Here is a 22,381-nt window from a genome sequence, read left to right on the forward strand (position 1 = left end):
GCCGTGGTCAAGCTGCTGCTGCTTGCTGCTTGCTGCTTGCTGCTGCTTGTGGTGTGTGAAGCCATGCCGTCTCTCCAAAAAAACTCTCTTCAATACTGAGCCTGTGTTTTTCTTTTCTTTTTTCCCAATTGATTCATTAAACCACTAAAGGGTTGTTGTACGTTTTTGTTTGGTTTTTTTTTCTCAGGCTGCCGCAGCTTTGACCCCTGCGCCCCTTGTTATGTTGCCGGCCCATGATTGGTATTCGCTGTTCTCCTCGAGATTTCCGAGGGACGCTCCTTCTTGAAATGAGGCTGAGATGTGATATATAATTCACATTTTTTATTAGACCCTCATAAAAAGTGGAGAAAAAAAAAAAGAAAATCTATTTCTCCAAGTCCAGCTGCTGTTTTTCATATTTCTATCTCTATCTTTCAAAATCAGAATATTTCAAAAAATAATAATAATAAACAAAACACTCCAGGCCACACAACTGTTTCATGTTTGTTTCTGCGTTCGGTGAAAAAACTCGGAGCGTGTTATGATCTGCTTGAGGAATTCTGTCCAGAAACATTATCAGGCAGGACGTGGGTACACACCTGGCTTCAATAAAAACTGCCTTTCACCCACCATGGGGGGAAATGTGAAGTTGAGTCATGCTAGCCAGGTGAAGGTGAATGCAAGAGAGGGGCAGACTTGTGTTTTCATAAGCATAATTTTACATAATAATATGGCCTGTGTTTTTTTGCGAGGGACAAAAAAGAGAAAACAGATGTAATAAAAGGTCACCCGGTGGCAGGCATCCATATCTGGAGAAATGTTTATTTATAAGCCGAGACTAAAAACACATGTGGTGTCACTCCATGGCTACGGCGTTGAGCAGCTTAAACTGCCATTTTGCATGAATTCATTTGAATCTGCTTCCTCAGATTGTCAACAGAGGGCATTAGACTTATGTTGCTGTTCTTCTGAATCATCATAATTCACAGGGCTGTAAAAATCCACCACCGGAAGAAATACAAACAGGTGAGTGCAGAGAGATCTGTTCGAATCGTGCACTCATTAAAATCTATTTTGCTAATTAAAGACCACCTCGGCGTGTGTGTGTGTGTGACCCCCAGCTTGTGCAGTCATTTCTTTTGACGAGCCGCAGCGGTTGCATATAAATTGTTTATGTGCACGTGTTCATGATGAACTGTGATATAATCATATCTAGCGAACGCAGCACAATTTTGCATGTAATCGCTCGCCAAATGGCGCGTGGTAAACGCCGGCTCTTTTTACACGCAGAAGGTGAAAAACAAGGAAAGAAATGATGACGGCGTTTTTTAAAGTGTCAATTATGTTCAAACTCCAACAAAACTGGAAACTCTCGAGCGTGTTGTTTGCAGGATAGTAAAGATGTGACTGCAGCACCTCAGTCAAAAAAAACGAAGGCAGATGCTTTGGACGGACTTCAGTCATCCATGGTGAGGGCAAACATGTCTCCCCAATTCCCATGTGGCTCCGAGCCCTGCTTCTTAACCTTCCGTTGTTAACCTAACAATGCTTATTGGTTCCTTCCCAAAATATTTGCACATGATTGACATTTCAGGCACACATGACCAGTCACAGGACTGCCGCTGACCACGCCAAATCAGCGTCCTTTCGCCGATGACGGACAGAGGTTTGGCCAGGTTACATGCTCCAGAGCACAATCGACAAAGCCACGTTCAACCTCAATCACTCAATCTCGTTCATTAAGTATTTTTGACCTCCTTTAATTCGTCCTTTCATTAAAAGCCACAGGGCTTGACCTAGACATACAACAGAGTTTGCTTGACGTGACCAATTTTTTTTTTTTTTTTAAATGGGGCGAACTTCTGCTGTAATGGAGACATTATTATTTAAGCGTACAGTTTACTGAATTATCCAGACAAAAAAAACAACTTCGGGACACTAAAAATGGCTTCAATTTCCTATTTTCCTCCCGTCACATCTCTCCCAACCGGTGGAGCGAAAAGTTCAAAGTGAAGCTTTGAGTATGTGGAGTGCAAACTAGTGATGTTTCTTGCCCCTTGGTTCGTTTGCATGAAATCCAGCAGCTTGATCTGCTCCCCGAACCTAGTGAAACTCCTCCACATCACAACTGCACCGACTTTCTTGGTATTCTCTCATCAATTTTGTCAAGCTGGCTTTGGTGGTCTCCTTGGATATCAAACTCTCGGAGCAGACTCATAATCAAAGAAGGCCTCTCTACACAGTGCAGACTTGGTTAATATTTATGTAGCCATGGGCAACCATGCAGCTTGGAGTTCTGACCTCACTTCTGCAGCACCTCGAGGAGTTGCCCCGTTTCTGCACTGGCTCAACTAGACACAGAGCTTATTTAGGGAAGCAACGGGGCCTGTGTACGGTCAATTTCTTTAAAAATGGTGGATATAGCTAACTAATGGAGCTTGACTGTGTGCAGTTTTCGTATAGTTACGTTTGAGGATGTTGAGTTTCAACCTGTGGCCGGTGCTGTATAAATAAAATATAATTCAAGTCTGTATTACTGAAATTTTGTTCTCAATTTTGCTCGTAAGCATTGATTTTGAGATGAGAAGAGAGCTGAATGCTACCTTCACTCAACAGGTGTGCTCTATGGAGAGTTTGTTTTCGTGTTGAGTCACGTTTTACGGTCGCAGATTTTTATCGACTTGTTCCCAGAAATGTTTGAAACAGTGCCTTATCACCGTCACAAGTATCTGAAACCAGACAGGGTTCAGGTCGACACAAACATTATCTCGCCTTTACTCTGCTGCTGGGGTTAATTAAAAATGAATGAATTACCATATGTTAATGAAAACCTGTTTTTATGTATTTTTAATTTGCTCACTGACTGCTGGTTAATCTTTTGAGCGCTGTTCTCAGTGCTCATATTTTGTGTTAAGTACAACACCAATGGGGTGTTTACACCGGAGTGCACCTGACCCAAAATCAATAACGGATTAAAGAGTAAGACTGTCTTTGCCTCCCATCCCCTTTTTTTTTCATTAAACAGACCTAAGAAAGAAATCTCAAGCAATCACCCGCTGTCTGAACGAAAATCAACATGTGTATGGTTGTGGGCTGGCACACCGAGTCAAATATTATCAAATCAAACCCCAATGAGTGATCTCATCATTGTGCTCAGATTTCAGTTATTTAATCACCCTGTCTGTTGAAAAATGCTGCTATAGTCAGTCCCCCCACCACCCCACCCCCACAAAGGGCCCAGGACTTATAATTGACCTAGCAGACAGGAAGCAATTAAAAAGAAGTCAAACACATGAGGGGCTTCGAGATCAAATTAGAAAAAAAGCAAGGTCCAGTGTGGGCATGTTAGGCTCTGGCTTGCACAACTGTCAAATAAGTTGAGTGTTAAAAGACCGCACTACATAAACAAATCATTTAAAGCAAACTGGGTCTCGATGTAAACATTAAAAAATCCCAGCCCTCTTTAAACTCTGTTCCGTGATCCAATCTTTCCAGAAACACACTTTCTGAGGTTTGATGTATGAGACACATGACGGTTTTAAAGAGCAGCGGAGCAGGTGAGGAGTCTCTATTCAAATGTTTTGTATGGAAACTTAGCCAAGTGGAAACAGATGTGCTTCACTTGTGACCTATAAAAAAAAAAATGATATATGGTCACCAGTAATATGGTTCAACAGAGGCCAACGGTTCCAATTTGCTTCACGTTGCTGTGTTATGCTCTGTATTGTGTAAAAGTGGACATGTTTTTCAAACAAAAGATGTGGTATTTTCACTGCAAACCAAGTGAAATGCTAAGTATTCTTTGAAAAATTACTGGGTTGAATCATAGTAATCATAGTAGATTTCGATTGTTTTCAACAGATTCAAAGTTAATATTAGTGTTAGAAAATTTCAACGTGTTGATACACATCAATTCTGGAATAGTTAAACACTCATTTTCAGCATTATTGATAGACCAGTTACAGCTTTAAGCTCTTGTCCTCTAATCTCTCTGACAGCCAGTTCAGAAAAAACATGCTTTTTTTCTTTTTAAAGGCCTGATCTAAAGAGAAAAAAACAAATGTTTCAGAAAAGTTTGAAATTAAATCTTTACTTGTGATTCTGCTATTGTCTGCACCTAGCTCCAATAATAGGAAAGTTGACAAGTTGTCATGTTATGGCCTAGTGAAATTTAGCTTCCCTCAAAGCCCAGCAATTTTTTTCCAGTTCTGCCGCACATGGTATGTAATATCAATATTTTTCGAGGTATTGTATCAGGTATTGTGAGCACCAAGTGCAACTCTAGACACGGTGTGCAAGTTGAAGCATTGCATCAATGAGGTGTACTGAAAAGATGCAATATATCTGGTTCTTCATGAGCCCTATATACACAACTTCCTCTAAACCTAGCCAGTATTGAAATGTATTTTGCCAAAGTCTAAACCCCAAGTAGGAGTCAAAACACCATAACAAAAATGACCTTCATATGCACGCCTTAAGGATGAGAAAGTCTGATGTGGAGGAGGACGGGGAGGAGTAGGTCAGTGTGAGGAAGACAATGCTTCAAAATCTGCCCATACCTGGACAGACAATAATAGAAATCAACTTTATTAGTGAAGTGTGCAGGGGATAATCTGTCTGTGTTAATACCCTCCAGTACGAGAGGAAAACGCCTTCAATTGTTCTCTCTAATGAAGATGAATACTATACAGCAGAGACAGATGAAAACATGTGACCTCACCAGTCCCTTCAGAGGTCAATAATCTTTTAGAATAATTGCCTGAAATTTTAATTGAAGCAAAATCTCACTTAGGCATTCATCATTGTGGACAGACATTCCTCCCTTCAATTTTGCATTCCGATTAATTCCACTAATTTAAAAGTAACTGCTTTGTGCCAGTATAAAGGAACACAATTATAAGTTTTAAATACATATAGCTTATTTCCATAAAACATTACCATTCTAAATACAGAGGCTGCTCACCAAGGCATAAAAAAACGGCTAAAATTATGCCGGCTATTGCTGTAGATGCTTCAACTTATTACCAAGTCAACAACAATCAAAAACGTTTTTTTTAGTTTGTCGAAAACTTCCACTTATGACTAAACAACTTTTTTTTCTTGAGGGCTGATTACTTTTTTTCAAGGGGGGATTTCCAGCAACACACCTCAGGAAGCACAAACTTCTGCAAATGTGCAAGGTCGTATGTTAAATACTGCCAAGACCGAAAGCACATTTCTTTAATATGCAGTCGTTAATAGGTCTAGAACTGCAACCATCCAAATCATTTAACACAACTGTTTATTAAGCCAAATTAGTCCAAGTGAAATCTTTCCAAACCAATGAAATAGTTTCCTTGATTAGTGGTGTGTTCTTCCTGGCACACGGAAGAACAGATGAATCCAATAGGGGAAAGAGACAAGGAAAGGAAGGGGCAACTCCAATTTCTGAGGACAATGAACTAAATTGTTCTGTCCCAATTTCTCAAGAGATACTTTGCAATCATGGCTAATTATTGTTGCGTGGTGAAGTGGGAAGCGAACAATATTCGTTGCTCCGCACTTTACAGGAGTCTGCAAAAATAGAGAGATACTGTGAAGATTTGCAAAAAAAAGTTTCATTACTGCACACCCAACATGAAAACAAATCTCCACTGATTTGTTAATGTCTCACCTTTTTATAGTCCTAAACAACACACATTTCTGCTAGAGTAGTCGACAGACAGTCACTGGTAAATAATATAATCTTACACTGACAACATATCATAATTATACTGGTATATTGTATAAACCTCTATATGTGTTAATATAAGTGTTAACACATATTCTCCATTGCATGACTCCTGTATGAGTTTTACTGTATCATTAGATTGTTATTTAGTGATAAATAGATTCTACAAAGCTAACATCGAATGGGGCTAAACACGGTGGGACTGAGAGTTTCTGTTCAGAGGACCAACACAACAAGTTTATAGTCAATAAATATACTGAAGTGCTTCAGCTGAGAACAGTTTGGAGGCAAAGGTTGTTTTTTTTTTTTTTTTAGTGTTAATACTTTTAACTAACTATAGATAGAGATGATATTTAAAAAAAGTTAAGGGTTGCATTAGGCTGCAGTTTTGGAGCCCTGATTATTCCTGATCCATTTATGAGTACGCAGCATTTATCATTTGTAGTTAGCAATGTATTGGATGTTATCAGGTCAGTAACATAATCCAAGTATCACAATGTGAAAATAATGTAACTTGATTACTTTCCCTTTGTATTACTTACACACCAAACTTATGCAAATAAAGACAAGGGAAAATAAATGTAAAAAAAGATTACTTTTTAATAAGGAGTGCGCATTTCTTGATTATACACGTGTATTCGGTTTCACTCAAGACCAGTGGTAGTGTGTGAGACATTAGAAGCGTTACATGGCTACAGACTAGTGTGTGTCTCTCTTTATTTTAAGATTGTGTGATCTCATTACATCTTTTTGTCTGTAACTTTACCGAAATACAGTTACTGTTTTTCTGGTATCCTAACTATGTAGTCCCTTTACATGTACTTTGTTACTCCTCAAGTAACGCTATCCAGAGAGACGATTACACATATGGTTTCATAAGAGGAGATATGAAACAGTAATAGTAACAGTATAATAGTGTGTTTCAACATCACATGTGTAAATATAATATAGTACCTAATGGTGAAAAACAGATGTAATAGAGTAAAGAGTACCATACTCTACTCTGTGAGTCATATTTGAAATGAGTATAGAGTCAGAACTTGAGGATAGTGTATATGCCTACAGTGAACTGCGGAAACACTGATAAAAAAGGAGGTTTTTCGGTCCATCAGATGAAGTTGACCCTTCTTTGTTCGGAGTTTCTGTCAGTCTGATGCAAAAGAAAAACTATGGATCAAAGATAAACTCCTCAGCTTTTGTACAGTCTCTCACCTATTATGCCTTGACCTGCCTGATGCATTGGATGTTATCTAGAGAGCCTGTGTTATAAACTCTGTGTGGGTGTTTTTTTTTTTTTTCATTCTCCAAAAGTTTTCTCAACTCAAACCTTTGAGAGCTAAAATCAAACAAACCTCTGCTTAAATACCACTTGGATTACACCGCACTTGACAGTGTCTTCAAAGCTTGTTGCATCGCATTTGCGTCCATTAGGGTTCACCGAAGAGGGGAAATTAGTCAGAGGCATCAAACTAATGTAAATACCTTTATGAAAAAAGCTGAATAAATAGGGGTCAACGTAATAAACGCAATACATGTTCCACAGGCAAAGGGAAATGGAAAAATGGAAATGTGCAATGGATCCCATCCTTCTCGCAGATGATGGGATAGGCTTGCCATGTTTAACCTAACGCTGGGATGTTTGATTAACTGTGTTAATCATTTCCCATCTGCACTGGGCCCCTGTCTCTGCCTTTTGATTAAATTCCGACTAGTCTTGCATTGTTCGTTATGTGTACTTGTCAAATAATTGACTGCTTGAAGGCAAAAAAAGAATGTACGCCTTTCAATCTTGATGAGGAAGTGCTTTAATATCGTGTCATTCACTTTGCATGGCATGTCCAGGAGACGACTGAGAGGAGAACGGAGAGAAGTACCTCTAGGTTATCATGAGTTTTTGCCTGTATGGTTTTTCAACTTGCTTTTTTCTCTCTCGAGGCTCATGTCCAGGGTCAAACACACCAACTTCTTCGCCCCGGCTAATTCTGAGTATGCATGGAGGACACACGACTGGAATTCAATCCAACGTGATCTCCGATGACGGCGGTGTGACAGAAAATGGTTGATGTTAATTAAAATGTCTTTAAAAAGGTAATTATGAACATCTTTGAAGCGTGCTGTGAGGTAGGTGTAACTGAAAAGATTCAAAGCATGCTGTTCGTGTAATTGATTCCATTAATCCACAAATATGTCATGATATGTATCTTTTACTGTACACGCAGCATGGTTAGAAACACAGATGTACTGTGGACAGGTTGCATGGATAATTTCAAAGTGCTAGTAAATACAATTTACACATAAATATTAACAAGTGTCTGCTTTACACATTTGAGAGTTTCAAACATTACCCTCCTTTTTAATTACTTCACAGCTCAAATCATAAAGCTGTCAGCCTTCACTAAGAACTCAGACCTGCCGCGATAATGACACCTGACTCAAATGACAGCTCCATGCTGTGCTGTTCCCGGGGTTAAGGATGTGCAACTCCGGTCTCCTCGGCATCATCTTTGCTCCCAGCTCTTAATAAAGTATTGTTTGTATAGTCCTTAATAAAGAAGAACACCACTTTGTATGCATATGTGGCGGACTGACAGGCACTCTTTCCCTCCTCACGGATAAATGGGAGCCAAACACTCAACGCTACTAGACCTTGCAACATAAATATAACTCAAGAAGTGTACGCAGAATAAGGACAGGACAGGATAAAGGGGGTTTACGGTCGTGTAAGGCTTTTGTTTTTCAGCTCCGTTCTAAGATCGCCACATCTGTGTGAATAATTCATTCGTAAAAAAGCTTGTTTCCAGCCGCCCCAGTCAGATCACCTCAGTGAGGAAGTAAAATGAATTTACTTGCATGGTTCCACAAGAACTGTCTAATGATGGACTTTTAATATTATGGGCGCCTATTGTCACCACGCTACTCACTGTCAAATCTACAAAAGAGGCTGGATTTAATTAAAACACTACTTGAGCATTTCATCTCAATTGCTATGGCAACATCCTAACTTCCCTTGCCAGGCTGCAGGTTTTGTACTACATCACATGTCTTGCTCCTTTTCAGCTCGACACAAGCCGCAGCCAAGAAGATCACAGAGGATCTAGTTTCAGTTAAGAACTAGCTCATTTTTTTTTCCGAGTAATGATATTATGTCGTTGACGGGAAAAAAGAGCCAAAGATTTCACCCTTGTTATTTTGTCCATGTCAAATTTTCCATTTCAGACACTATTAGCTCTCAAAAATGAGGCGAGTAACACAGATGCCTTCTTTATTTGTAGATGTCCTTGTTAGGATACAGAGACAGAAAAGACACGATTAAATGGAGCTGTAGACTGAGGGAGATGGTTGAGTCTGTGTCTGTCTGCCTATGTGTGTGTGTGTGTGTGTGTGTGTGTGTGGGAGGTTTTTCTCCAAATTACTAGAGTGAACCCATAGGTCACTGGTTTGTCATGGTAAACATAAGCCGTTGGAATTGAGTTCAGGAGCTTTCCCACCATCGCTCCGAGGTGGCAAAGGCTCAGCCACCGCTGCATTCTTGTGTGTCTTACCATTAAGACCCAGTGAATACCTCGATGACAATGGTCATGTGGTCAATGAGGAGGCAGCGGTGGAAGCAGCTCAGACTTTGGGCAAAGGGGTGAGCACTTTGGAATGGACTCATTAAGTCACAGCTGTTGTTGTGGAACAATGCGGCTAGGACTCTTCTCAAACCTCTCCAGCACCCAAACATTAAAAACCTCAGCAAAGGATGTGCTGTTGGAGAGAGGAGTGGGGGGGGGGGGTTTCTGACAGAAAGCTGCTGTGTCTTAACTTTGTCTCTGAGGACTTAGTAAATATTTATGTGTCTTTGTGTCCAAGTTCGAGAAGCATTAGAAACAGGAAGGTGTTACTTGAATACTCTGAATACATGAAAATGTTCTTGTTTGATGATGACTTCTTTGATGCTGCGCAAAGTTCACACTCAACGGAGAAAAAGATTTAACTCTGTACTGTATTATTATGTTGGTCTTATCTCTCATCTGGACATGTCGAGTGATTTCGAAGCCAACCCTTCCTTTGAATTTTAAATTCCCCTCTCGATCCCACGCCTCATGTCGACGCAGCGAGAGGAAGCCGGAGAAGAAAAAGCCGGTGACCTCTCCATGGTGTCGGCGTCTCAAAATTATAACACCCTTCCTCCTTTTACAAAGCAGTCCCCTGCTGCTGCAGCCTTAGTACTGCAATGCCAACACCACAGCACTAGATTGGATTAGAGAGACAACTAGCTGTGAGATGGAGCCCAGGCTCACCACCGGTCCCATTTCTCATGTAAATGCCACAAGAGTTCATAGTGGCCGACATAATAGAATGGATACAACACAGTAAAGGGTTCCTTTGTCCGCAAAATTACAAACGGTGACATCAGTTGGTGAGGATCTTTCTTCTTTCTTGTTCACTTTTGTAAAACTCTCAGAGCGCCTGGGAAATAACCAGAGGAGCGAGTCTCTGACTCATGTCATACTGTATTACTCTGCCAGAGGTTTTCTTGGAGCGCTAAACTCTGGATTTGTTCTCGGTTTCCTTTTTCCCCTCCGTCCTGGAGTCGGCAGTGTTTGCTTTGGAGCTGACACTTGACGTTTTAGGATTCCAGAAAGCAGCCCACCAGCAGGCATGAAATCTTAACCTGTAACAACAAAGTCACTGTGATTCAACATTTATACCACTGGCGACACCGACAACCTCGCCCGCAAAAAACATGTTGGCATGTTAAAGTGTCAACTTGTTTTTTAATCCTCATAAGTGAAATGTGCAGCAGCAGTGCTTCGCCAAGTCAAATAGACAGAAAGGATGGCTGCTCGAAGAGCTAAAGCAAAGCTCAAGTGAAGGTCATCAAATCTAGGAACTCACACCTCGTCACTTCAGAAGCTGTAAGTCATGAAGCCTCGTCTCCAGCTGACAGAGGAGCCAGCTCCCACTTAAATATTTATTTGTGTTTAGGCCTCTGCAGATACTCCTGTTTCTTTTCCAGGGGAGGTTTATGTGAGATCACGTCCGCACATCTCCACATGACCTCTCGTCACTCAAGACCTTCTCTCGCATTTTCATAATAAGGTCCACCTGGATCCCATCACCACGAGTCGCCGGAGTGGTTTGTCGGGGGCGAAATGTAATTAAAGTTAGTGGTTTCACAAGTAATTATCACAACAAAGTTGGGGCCTTGCGCGCCCTGGAGTACTTTGTTGAAAAAAGAAACCAATGTTTGTGTTTATCTTTTCAAATTAGCCGGAACCTGCTTTAAAATTAACTCGGATCTCTGAGGGTCGTTTTTTTTTTTTTTTTTTTTTTTAATCATCCCAAATCCTCTCTGGCACTTGCGCTCATGCTTCGTCACAAGTCCTTGCTGAAGCCTTTTTTAAATCCTCGCAAAGTTTGTAGTTTGTTTAAAGCGAGGAGCAATATGATAAGACATCTCCAGAGAGGTGGGAGTCAGCTGCTCGGTCCCGTTTCAGCTAAGTGCAGCGGTGTGTATTGGTTAAGCTGGTATTGGATCATCTCAAATTTGCCCCTTGGTGTTAGATAAGCATACGCCTTGCCCCCACCTCCCCCACAATGTACACACACACACACACACACACACACATTGCTAACCACTCTCTAAACAGCACCCCCACACAGCTGTCTCGCTCCTCTGGGAGACTGTGAAGGCCAACTGTGCAGCCACTGAAATGAGCTGCTAATCCGTGTACAGGCTCCCAAGCATATTACAATGCACAGAGCCATCGGGGCCCATCGGCCACTGTGTGAGTGTGCGTGCCATCGGTCTCCGTGCACGCACGTGTAGGTTTAGGCGTGTGTCAGTCTGTTTGACTGCCAGCTGCGCGAAACAGTGTGCATACATGAGAAGGTGAAAATGATTGTTGTCCCCGTCCTGTGTGACCTCGGTAATAGCTATATACCCCCCTTGCAGCGTTTTCTAGGAGCACGACCAATTGCCATCACAGGAAGAAGATTCCACTTCTCCACAACAAGTGTTTCAGCCTCCTCCTCGCTGCCTTTCATTGGAGGGAAGTCATTACTGGTCCTTATGAAAGTGAAATGAATGAGAGCGTAAGGGGACGGATGGGAGGTCATGGCCGCGGGGCCTCTGGGGAGTGAGGACGCATAAACTCATCACTTGGTACTGATGGAGGACCTTAACCGCCATCTCTATACCTCCGCCCTCACCACCAACCAGCATCCATTTTTGCCCTGACCACATAGTCACAGGCAGAAGCAATTTTCTACTCAAGTGATGTTCACAAACAGCCATGAATAACACATTTGAAGACAACTCAGTGTGATCATCTGAAATCAGCATGATAAAGAAACGGAGGACGCCGCCTGAATGCAGGAGGCCAGATCACCATGCCCTCCCTTTCATATCACCTCTGATTGGTGTAATTGCAAAGGTGAGCCTTTGTTTGAATGGGTTAATATTGTTATCATGGAGCTGTTATGAAATCATGCATTTTTAACAAGGAGAGCAGATTTTTTGCCCCCAAATACAAAGTGAAATATTCATCGGCGTGACTGCGTCAGCCTTAAGAATGTAAGAAGCTGCTGCTTTATTCATACAGCAAACCTGCTCTCCATTAAAAGAGAGTGTCCTGTAACAAAAAAAGGTCACATGTGCAATCAACTGAATGAGACTTTGTTGTTTCAAAGTTTTCCTCAACAAGGCACAGGATGTCTTCCTCACTGTAAGCCTCCCTGTGAGCATCAGCCTGAAAATGTACAATTAAATTGACTCAGGCACCGGAGTTTGATTGAACAGAAGCTCTTTGGTTATGATTTTAATTTCAACATTCAACACTAGGCCTGCCAACGTTTTGGTTAAGAGTTTTAAAGAAACAGATTCTGGAAAAAAATTAAGATGTAATAAAAACTTAATTTGATATAAGTGGCGTAAAGAAAACAGATTTATGTCGGGACTATTCTCGGACGCTTCAAATTGAGAGACAGCAGACGGTCCATGCGAAAAAAACCAAAAACAACAAACTTAATAAATAGCATTGTTTGAAAAAAGCCTGCAAGGACTTCCACCACTTTGAATTCCGCAGATAACTTGACTGTCTACAGGCATGACACGGCAATTTTTCACAGCTACCTGTCCGTGACACATTGTCCACTTATCCATCAGCGGGCCTTAAAACGAAAGCGTTTGCCGTGAGTTTTCATCTCTCGCCTTGGACGTCTGGCCAGTCATATCTCACACGACAATTCACTCCGCGAGCGAGGGAAGAGTAAGAATATTGCACTAAAAACAAATTCTGTCCATAAAAAAAAGAACAACAAACTCCATTTTCACCAGAGGACACAATTTGTCAGAAATAAAAGTCAGCGTTCTGAACAATCGTCTTTCAGACCAAAATGTAAGAGAACCTGGTCATGGATTGATGCACATCTGGCAGACTTGTGTGAGACAATTGTGTATGTAATCAGCAATTACCCTAATGACTGCGCTGACATACATTGCGGTGTAGGGTTCGAGTGTGTGTGTCAGGGGGAAGGCGTGGGGAGGACGGGGGTCTGCTGAAAGCCCCGTCGGAGTCTCTGAGTGATGGCTTGTCAACGGAGCACTCCTGTTTCAGACGGAGTCAAGGCTCAGGTGGCTCCGGCGGGCCCTTCTGCCTCCACATGGTGTTCCTCAGGTCACGCCTGTCCGGTACGCTGGTGCTTTTCCACACCCTCCTCCATCTGCAGAACATTGCTCCCTTCTCTCTCCCTGTTTTCAATCTGCTCATTTTACCACCTCAATTCCTGGACTGTGTTGGTTTCCATGCAACATGCTTGAGTAAATCTCAAATACGAAAGCCCAAGGCTTTCACTTAGCTTGTTGGTCACACTCTAAAATACCTTCTTCCACCACAGCTTCAACTGTGCTGTAAGCTCATCTGTTGGAATGCACACAGGTGGAAAATACCAAATCTGCTTTTTATAAAAAAGTAGGTGGTGTGATATGTTCGGTGGCAGAGGAAGTATTCAGATCCTTTCTTAAATAAAGGTCCTCCATTTTAATCCTACTTCAGTTTAAGTACAGAATTACTATCAGCAATATGTACGGAAAGTATCAGAAGTAGCTGTTCTGTGACTATGACTGTGATCTGTGACTGTGATCTATTATTTCATACATATGACAGTATTATGTTTCTCTGTTACTGTTATAGCTGATCAAAGTGGGGCTACAGTAGTTTTAAAGATATGATATGTAAGCACTGGCCTACAAACAACGGATGGCATATCATCAGAATACACCAGAATATGAAATTCTCTAGTTGAGTTACGTGAGTATAGTGTTTGTGTTTACACTGCGAGTACAAAAGCTTTGGACTGCAGAGAGACGGAAGTGTTCGGGCCCACGGTGTGGGGGGCCCAGTGGGGAATGATAGCGGGGAACACCACCAGAATGGGCACCAGTACCCAAGCAACCAGCGGACTGGCAAACGGAAGCGGGCTCATCGGCGTCCCAATGAACAGAGGCCAGTTTATCAACAGTGTAATAGGAGATACAACCGGGACTGGGACTCTGTGAACGATGAAGGGCACGAGGGTACAGGAGAGGCGTGACGTGGGAGAGGACTGAGAGGGAGGTAGGGCATCAGAGGGGCAGGTAGCAGGGCAAACAGCATTTAGAGCCAGAATATTTTCACATCTTACTCTTACCTTGGAAGGTGTTACTTGAATATCTTATTGTGAATTAAGGATTCATTTTGACTAAACCGGAGGTGATTCTGGAAAGACAAACCAAGACCGTGCAGGAAAGTTTTATCTTGTTTTTTTTTCAAATTTGAATGTAGTATGTTTTAAAATGAGCTTGCAGGACAGATAAGCTCATCTTAGATGGGTGAAAGAGAGAAACTTAAAAGACCCACATCATGAAAAACACGTTTTCTCTGGTCTCTCTTATATAAACTGATCCTCTCTGAGCCTGCCAACTCCCAGAATGAGGAAAGCAAACGATTCCTGCATGGTCTCTGCAGCCCACCCACTGATAAAACGGTGCTCCTACAGGCTGTTCAGATTCAGCTCCTTTCGTTACGTAACAAAAGGAGTCATTTTCATCGGCTGGCCTCCTCTGTGCGGTGATAGGAGATATCCAAGAGGGGGGCGTCCATCCTTGAGGTGAAGGTCGGTTTGTCCACTTCACATCGGACTGCTTCACTAACGAGGGTCAGTACAAAGCTGGCTTTGCCCCGACACTGACACTCGTAAAAGGATCGGTCCCAACTATACGGGACCCAGCAACTGCACCCGAGCCACAGGTAAGTTTCGCCACAATTTAATAGTATTTACAGTTGCCTACGAGTATGGTGAAGTCAGCTGGAAATTGGCTAACTAGTGAGCTCCGCTTCGGTCTGCTATGCAATGGCGTTTAAGGCGAGTTTAAAGTTAATAATATTACGAGGGAGCTTGGTTGTCACATTAAAATGTCTGGAAACGTGCAGACTGGAAACAGAGACGATGCAAACAGTGTCCAAGAGATTGAAGACTGTGTTGGAGACAGATACTGCTTTTAGTAGCTGTTAGCCATTAGCTACATGGTAGTAAATGTTACAACACATACGAACAAACTAAGTAACATATTCAGACACACTAACTATTCTGAAGCATCCTGCTGCAGCCGCAGATTCTGTATTTCTTCAGGAGCCTCTCCTTCTGGGTCCGATTCTGGGTCAAACTGCTATGGTTGAATGACAGCATCTCGGCATGCCATATCGTACATCCACCCTAAACATTAGCGCATGCTACCGCTAGCGTAAGAGGCATCCTCTCCCTGAGGGGGGAGCTCACTTGAGCGACTTTTAGACAGCTGAAATTCAGGACCACGGATGGGTTTAGGGCAATGCATTTCGAATACAGTGTTGTTGTTCTGACAGCTGTGTGAAATTGAAGAAAAAACAGTATAATATGGGACCTTTAAATTGAGAAGCTGTATGGTTGTTTAATTAAGACCGCTAAGACAGGTTTGGGATTGTAGCAAACTCACCACACATTGCCTCCATTCTATGGGGGGAGGGGCTTGGCTATATCTGTGTAAATATGTGAAAACTGTTATTTCTTCTCATTCTGTTAAAACTAATCAAAACATATTGTATAACCTTTAACTACATTTTATACAGTTGGGTAATTTAGTTCAGTGGTTCCTAACCTACAGGTCAGGCCTACTCCAAAAGCTGAGATGATTAATTTTTTAATGTGTACATAACAACTACTTGAGTAAATGTATTTAGTTACTTTGTACAACTTGCTTTGTACCTAAATGTCTCCTGGAAATAATGTTGAATTTGTGCTCAGCTAATTATGTTTTTAGGAGAAACATGATGAACATTATTATTTGTCCAGCGAGTGTTTCCCTTTAGGCAACAAACTCACTTTGGTTACGGCTAGGAAATATTATGTTTTGGGTTTGTGTGTGTGTGTGTGTGTGTATGTGTGTGTTGTCATTAAACATTAATTAAGTAAAAAACTTCACTTTTCAGTTTTTCAATTTTTAACCAAGACCACAAACTTTCCCTAAATCAAGTGCTGTGAGTGCCTCAACATAACCATAACCATTATTTCCTGCTCTTGCTCATAGGACATACACTCCAGGAGACATTTCTTCTGTAAAAACACATTTGCTGTTTTGAGCTAGACTGCCTTTCTTAAGATATAATGCTCTACACCTGTAGTATATTGTGTAATTCTTGTCTTGCATTGGTTTTGCAAAGGTTTTAGCTCAATCTTAAATATTTTAATTTGAAAATGAACTAAATCACTGTGAGAGTCATCTTGACTTCAGAGCAGGCTGAACTCAATCTGTGTTTAATGTCCTGAAAGAAATCTGAGAGGATAAAAAAACAAAAAAAAAAACCCTCATTTGTGGCTCAATTTGCCATGTGCTGCTTGCTAATCAAACATCCCCTACTTTGACACATCATTTCAGCAATCAAACAGTTAAGCACATACATATAAAGCACAAAGTACAAGAGATCTCTTGGCCATTGTATGCACTTGACAGCTTAAGCATAACTATTATCATACAGGCGCTTGTGCAGCAGTCGCTCCAATTATTACATGTAAATGAAAGGGCCTAATAACCGCTGATGAATTATTCAGATGTAACACTGGTGTCACATTGATTTGTTAGTACCAAGAGTTGTGATAAAAACAGCCTCTTCATTATAAATGACCACTGAATTGCTCATTCGTGTCATGCCTGAAGAGTGATGTGGGTTTCAGCATAGTAAGTACTCATCAAATTGTATTCGGCGGGCCATAGCCTTTAAATTATATTCAACAGGGCATGGGCTGAAGTTTATTTACTGACTCACAGAAGAAGTATTTGAATATCAAACAAAAAAATTGAAATCTCTGACTCTTCCTTTCCAGGTAGCTGCGATGTGTTGTGTTAAATACACGAGCAGCCTTTTCAGCTGTGTGTGTACTGCGCTCGTGAGCTCGTCCTGCCGCGCATGTATTCATGTCATCGCTGGGAGAGTAAGAATACGGGTGAGGTTGTTTACCTTGCTTTATGCAGATTGCATTTTTCATATTGAAACTCGTCCGCCCAGTTGGAGCCCATTCAGCAGTGCGGTGTGCCACTGCTGCAGCGAGAAAGAGTGGATACTGAACCAAGCTCCATGTGCTCTTTCTATTGCCAAACCAACGCGCTGTAGAGGACTTGATAACATCGTTCGTCTTTCAGTCTTACACAAAAGAAGTGTGCATGCTCCAGAGAACCCAATCCAAGGAGATCATCCTATAGAGATGGTTTCATCCCGGCAGAAGCTGACTGAGTTGTTCACTACGAAATGATGCCATCACTAAATTATCCACCGTTGCTGATTCTGCTGTCTCACTCGTAGCAGTAGTAGTGTGCATGTGCGTGGGAGGGAGGTTTTTGTCAAGTTTTGACTGTGACAGCATTGGAAATAGCAGATTGTTAGTGACCTAATTACGGCACTTCTGCATTAGTGCGTGGTGTGCCTGAGCGGGCTGACTTGACGAGACCGCTGCGAAGCCATTGGATTTGAAAACACACAAGGCTAGTGATGCTGGCCGGAGCAGCATTAGCTGCGTTAACCGGGGACTCCTGACAGCTCACAACAGGGGAGGCGTGTCATAGTGGTTCATAGGTCTGTGTGTGTCAGATAAAAACGAAAGTGCTCACTGGATCATGGAGTATATGGCATGGTGCGAGGCTGCGACAACAGCACCTATATCACCAAAGAGACAGGACAGAACGCTTGACTGGGCAACTTTCAAAGCTGGGAAAAAGTGGAGGAGAAGAAAAAAAAAGTGAGCAACAGATAGAAATAAACAGAAATAAAAGATCATCCAGTTGGGAAAAAAAAGATGGACTGGAGGTGAGAACTGAAGCCTGAGGAAGACAATTAGAAAAAGAGCAAGAAGAGCGAGCCACGGCAAAACCTTCCAGCATGAAAGACCCTAACCACTATATCTCCTCCCTGATAAGGCTCCAAAAGCTTATCAGCCAATGGGTAATTTCAATTAAAAGGGGTTTTGCAAGACAAGTGGTTAAATACCTCAGAGGGAACCTGTCACCACAGGAGAGGTGGCAGACTGCCTCTACGAGACAGGAGGGAGAGAGAGGAGAGGAACAGGAACAGAGTGCTGCATGAATGGCTGGACTTGGCCCCGGTAGCGGCACGTGATGAGCGTTATTGCATTAGCTCCTCGCCAATCACATAATGAACTCTCTGTCAGATGAGACAAAAGTCCGGCCACACCCCTGCAGCACGGCAAAAAGCTAGAAGAATGCGATCGGTAGGATTAACAATGAAGGAGCCCTGAAGGGAGGCAGCGAGAGGCCTTTTGCCAGAGAGAGATAGGAAGATTCAGGGGCTTAGCGTTGTCAAATGTTTTATTCAGCCATGACCGTGAGTGCTGCCAAACAGATTAGCCTGTTTACCACAGGTTCTCATTTAAGAGATAAATCTTTAAATGTTGGATTTGGCAGGGGGAGGTGGAGAGGGGCAGCATCTATGTCACAATAAGTAGGAGGAGGGCGGGCGGAGGGGCATCTCGTGCAACTGAGTAACAAAGGGACTGAGAGGCAGAAATAAAACTTCTCATTAAGCTCCGAGTTGTCTGAATTAATGACAGCTGTAAGCAGACTATGATCAATATGCCTTCAGTATATCTCTCTCCTAGGGTGAGATGAGGATCGAGCTATCTTCACGGCAAGCAGGTTGAACGGCTGCCGTAGATGGCGCGAGTGGGGAGGAGGGGGGTGGGCGACGGCGGCAGGCGGCGGTGGTGGTGGTGGTGATGGGGAGGCTTGAAGATTTAACTGTGTTCTTTGTTGTAGCTCTGTGGAATTCTTGCCTCTCTCCTCTCCTTCCCTCTCCACTCCTTTTGTTCTTGTCTATTACAGCGGGGGTGATGAGGCTCCCCTGGGCATGTTCAGCTACAGAAGCCCAATCTCAGTGGATAATCATCTTCAAGATACATCAACAGGGCGGTTGTAATTTTGAACGACTGAAGAGAAGAAAAAAAAGGAAAGCGGGAAAACAGAAACGATAGAGGAAAAAAGCGAAACAGGAGAGGAGTGAAATAAAACAACGGGACAGTGTATTTGAAGACTGCTCGGTACTGTATATAGAATTATGGTTTCTCCTAACTACCTCTTAAATTTTTTTCCTCTTTGTCATCTAACATTGCGCGTCCCCATCACATTTTGCCTTTCCCTCCCTACTGTTTCTGTGCTGAACACACCCACAGTTTGGCTGTGAAAGCCTCAGTTCTCAGTCAACTTGTTAGAAAAGGACCATGCCAAGCATTCCACACCATTTCCAATTAATGATGCTGCTCTTGGCAGCGAAATAGTAAATGACTAGCGAGAGGGTTGTTTTATTTCCCAAGATGGAGTCGACACAACTTCTGTTTCTGACTTAAGAATAGATAACTACTAGATCCTATATGACCCACTTTCTTACTAATGAGAGGTCATCACATGCTGGGGCGAAATGTCAGGAGGAAACGCTGTCATTTCTGTCGGGAAATACTTTCGTGCTTTATTGACCTTAAGGGACAGAGGCAGGTTTTCCTGGCAAGTGGCAGGTGTATGAGTTAGGGACCGAGACGGACAAACTACTGTAGGGCAACTTTTAATGGAACCAATGGGACCTGTGTGTGTTTGTGTGCACGTACGAATGCTTTGTCCCCGCACATGCACGCTGCAACATAATAGAGACGGCAACTGGCTGATGATGGCGACGTGACTGACAATGACTGACACGTGGATTGTGATGTTGATGAGCCGCGGGTCTAACTGGCCATTGCCCCTCAGAATATTTAAGTCTCAACTGTCATTTCTCCGGTGACACATGAGAATTGGAGCACAATCTTATCTATGTGCATTCTCTGGAAATCCCATTGGCCACCTGGCTATCTTGTTCGAATCAATAACATCTCAGGCCATCACAGCTGGAGCCTGACTGACCATCCAAAATGGCAGCCATATGTCCAGTAATGCAAAGAAATCACTGCAGCAAAAGCTGATAATATCAAGTCTTGTTCAGCACAATATTTTCTTTTCAGACAAGCTACAGTTGTCAAACTGGCTCTCAGGGTGCTCAGAAAATCTGAGGCAGTGAAGTTAAAGAGTTTCGAGTGGGCTCAAATGTGCAAATCTCAAAATTAACATAGGTCTTGACATGGAATAGCGGGAAGTTGTCATAGAGGATCATGAATATTCAAGCATGTGACCTAGTTTGATACGCCAGAGCAGGACAGTGGGGTGCAGGGTAAAAAATCCATCTGAACTCAAACGTACTACAGCAGCGTGGTAATATGAATCAGTGTGGGAGGGATTTCATTTTAATTACTCATTCAACTGTTGAGCTACCTTCTGCTTTGTGAAAAAGAGCCCCTCTATCTCCTCACATCTTTATAATTCGACAATCTTGAGCAGTGAAGTAACAAACTGAAAATAAACCTTTTTGATTTCACAATTAGGACACAGAACGCTGCATGCCTCTCAACCCCGGTCCACCATGAGAGATAAGTCCCTCTAAGACAAAGTGTGAACACCCTTCCCCTGAATCATGAAGCAACATACTGAAGTACACAAATGAAAAGTGTTTCATTCTTCCCAGACCATAAGTTAATAAAAAATCCACTCTGTTGGCACCAGACTGTCTGACACAAACTCAAATTGATTCATAATTGAGTTTGTATAGATTTTTATCCAGCTTTTGCTGGTTACATTAGGGCTCGACTAGTCTCATTTTGCAGTGGAGTGTACAGCAAATGCAAGCCATGCTCCGGGCTCACTGTGCATCGTGCATTGCAATAGCTTGCTCAAATAATAACAGGCTCTGAAGGACAATTTTGCTTCCTTCTACTCATCAATGTGCAGACACTGAAGGATGTGTTTAGGGTCACTCTTCCTACTGACACAAGCCTTTTTTTCTCACTATTAGGATTTACATTTGGCAATAAATGTTAAATGGGAGTCAGAATGCAATTATTTTCACATCAAGTCCATAATATCTTCTTGAAAACACAAAGCAACTGTGGAGGGGAGAAGTAAAAAAAAAAATGCATTGTGTATTTGTGAAATATTGTTCAAGTCTACAACTCCAAACATTTTAAAGAGTAAGACCATAGTTATTCTATGATTTTGTTGATGCACAGAAATACTGGCACGCCTTCAGCCCTGTACAAATGCTTTATAATGAAATACCTGCATTGGCTCAAAATGAGCAATACTACCGATATGACAAAGAAATATAAAATGACACTTCAAATATACATTGATTAAGTAGGTCTTGAATGATCTTCATCTGCCATTATTATAAGAGTAGGCAAAACAATCCAGTATTGTTCATCCCTAATATCAACACCCGAAAAGGACCCAACAGTCCCACTTAATTCAGTCAAGCCTGATCTAATATCAAACTCGATATCACTGCATCACTCTGAATTTTAAACCATCCCGACTTCTTTCCCATAATTCATCACCAGATCTAGGATCTGGTTCAAATTGCATTTACTTATCAAGATCCATGCATTGTTTGTGAGAAAACAAATTCTTGATCAGTCCCTTTTCCCTGATCTGCACCAAAAGTTATTGGGGTCTATTCTAGGTCAAGACCCATCTTCAATCCAGTTTTTATAGAAATCCACAGTGTCACAGATGAATAAGCTATGCAAGGCTTCGACTAGACAGACTGGACTTTTTAGTCATGTCAGTTCATTGTCGGTCTTGATCTTTTAATGTATTTTGCCGTGCAGGTAGACACAAAGAAACCCACTCAAATATAACATTTTCCGGTTTGAACTCAAGGACCAGTTGAGAAACAGGCGCCGCACTGATCGACCACAAAAAGTCAAAGTGTGTCACCGACGGTATATTGGGAACCTTGGACTTGCCTGGCGCTGCCACACTTGCCTTTGTTGGTGTCTCACTCGGTGTGAGTGCTTTGTGATTAAGAAGGGAGGAGGGCCATTCATCAGACACTGCTGTCCATTCAGTCCTCAGTGGGGCCTGTCATACAGGTCTCTATCCAGCCCTGAGCCATGGTCAATCTTCAGCCAGACAGCAACCTCCCTTTGCGATAAAAAAAAAGACAAAGTTTGGGATTTATGGCTGTTCTGCAACAGGCCTTAACATCTCCTTGGGGAGCACATAAAACACTGAGGAAAACAGAGTGTGAGCAGTAATACACA

The 22,381-nt window shown here is 42.2% G+C and overlaps 1 protein-coding gene across 5 annotated transcripts in view; it reads right to left on the reverse strand.

Annotated features, from left to right (window-relative positions):
* The window catches only part of adgrl2a (adhesion G protein-coupled receptor L2a), a 207,298-nt gene that overhangs the window by 104,674 nt on the left and 80,243 nt on the right, over window positions 1–22,381 (reverse strand). For all 5 annotated transcript variants that reach the window (XM_030432608.1, XM_030432604.1, XM_030432607.1 and 2 more), the window contains one exon: window positions 22,104–22,262. The gene's annotated coding sequence lies outside the window, so the exon portion shown is untranslated. The remainder of the gene's footprint in view (window positions 1–22,103; window positions 22,263–22,381) is intronic.

Source organism: Sparus aurata, chromosome 11 (genome assembly GCF_900880675.1).
Source record: "Sparus aurata chromosome 11, fSpaAur1.1, whole genome shotgun sequence".
In the NCBI taxonomy this organism is placed as follows: domain Eukaryota; kingdom Metazoa; phylum Chordata; class Actinopteri; order Spariformes; family Sparidae; genus Sparus; species Sparus aurata.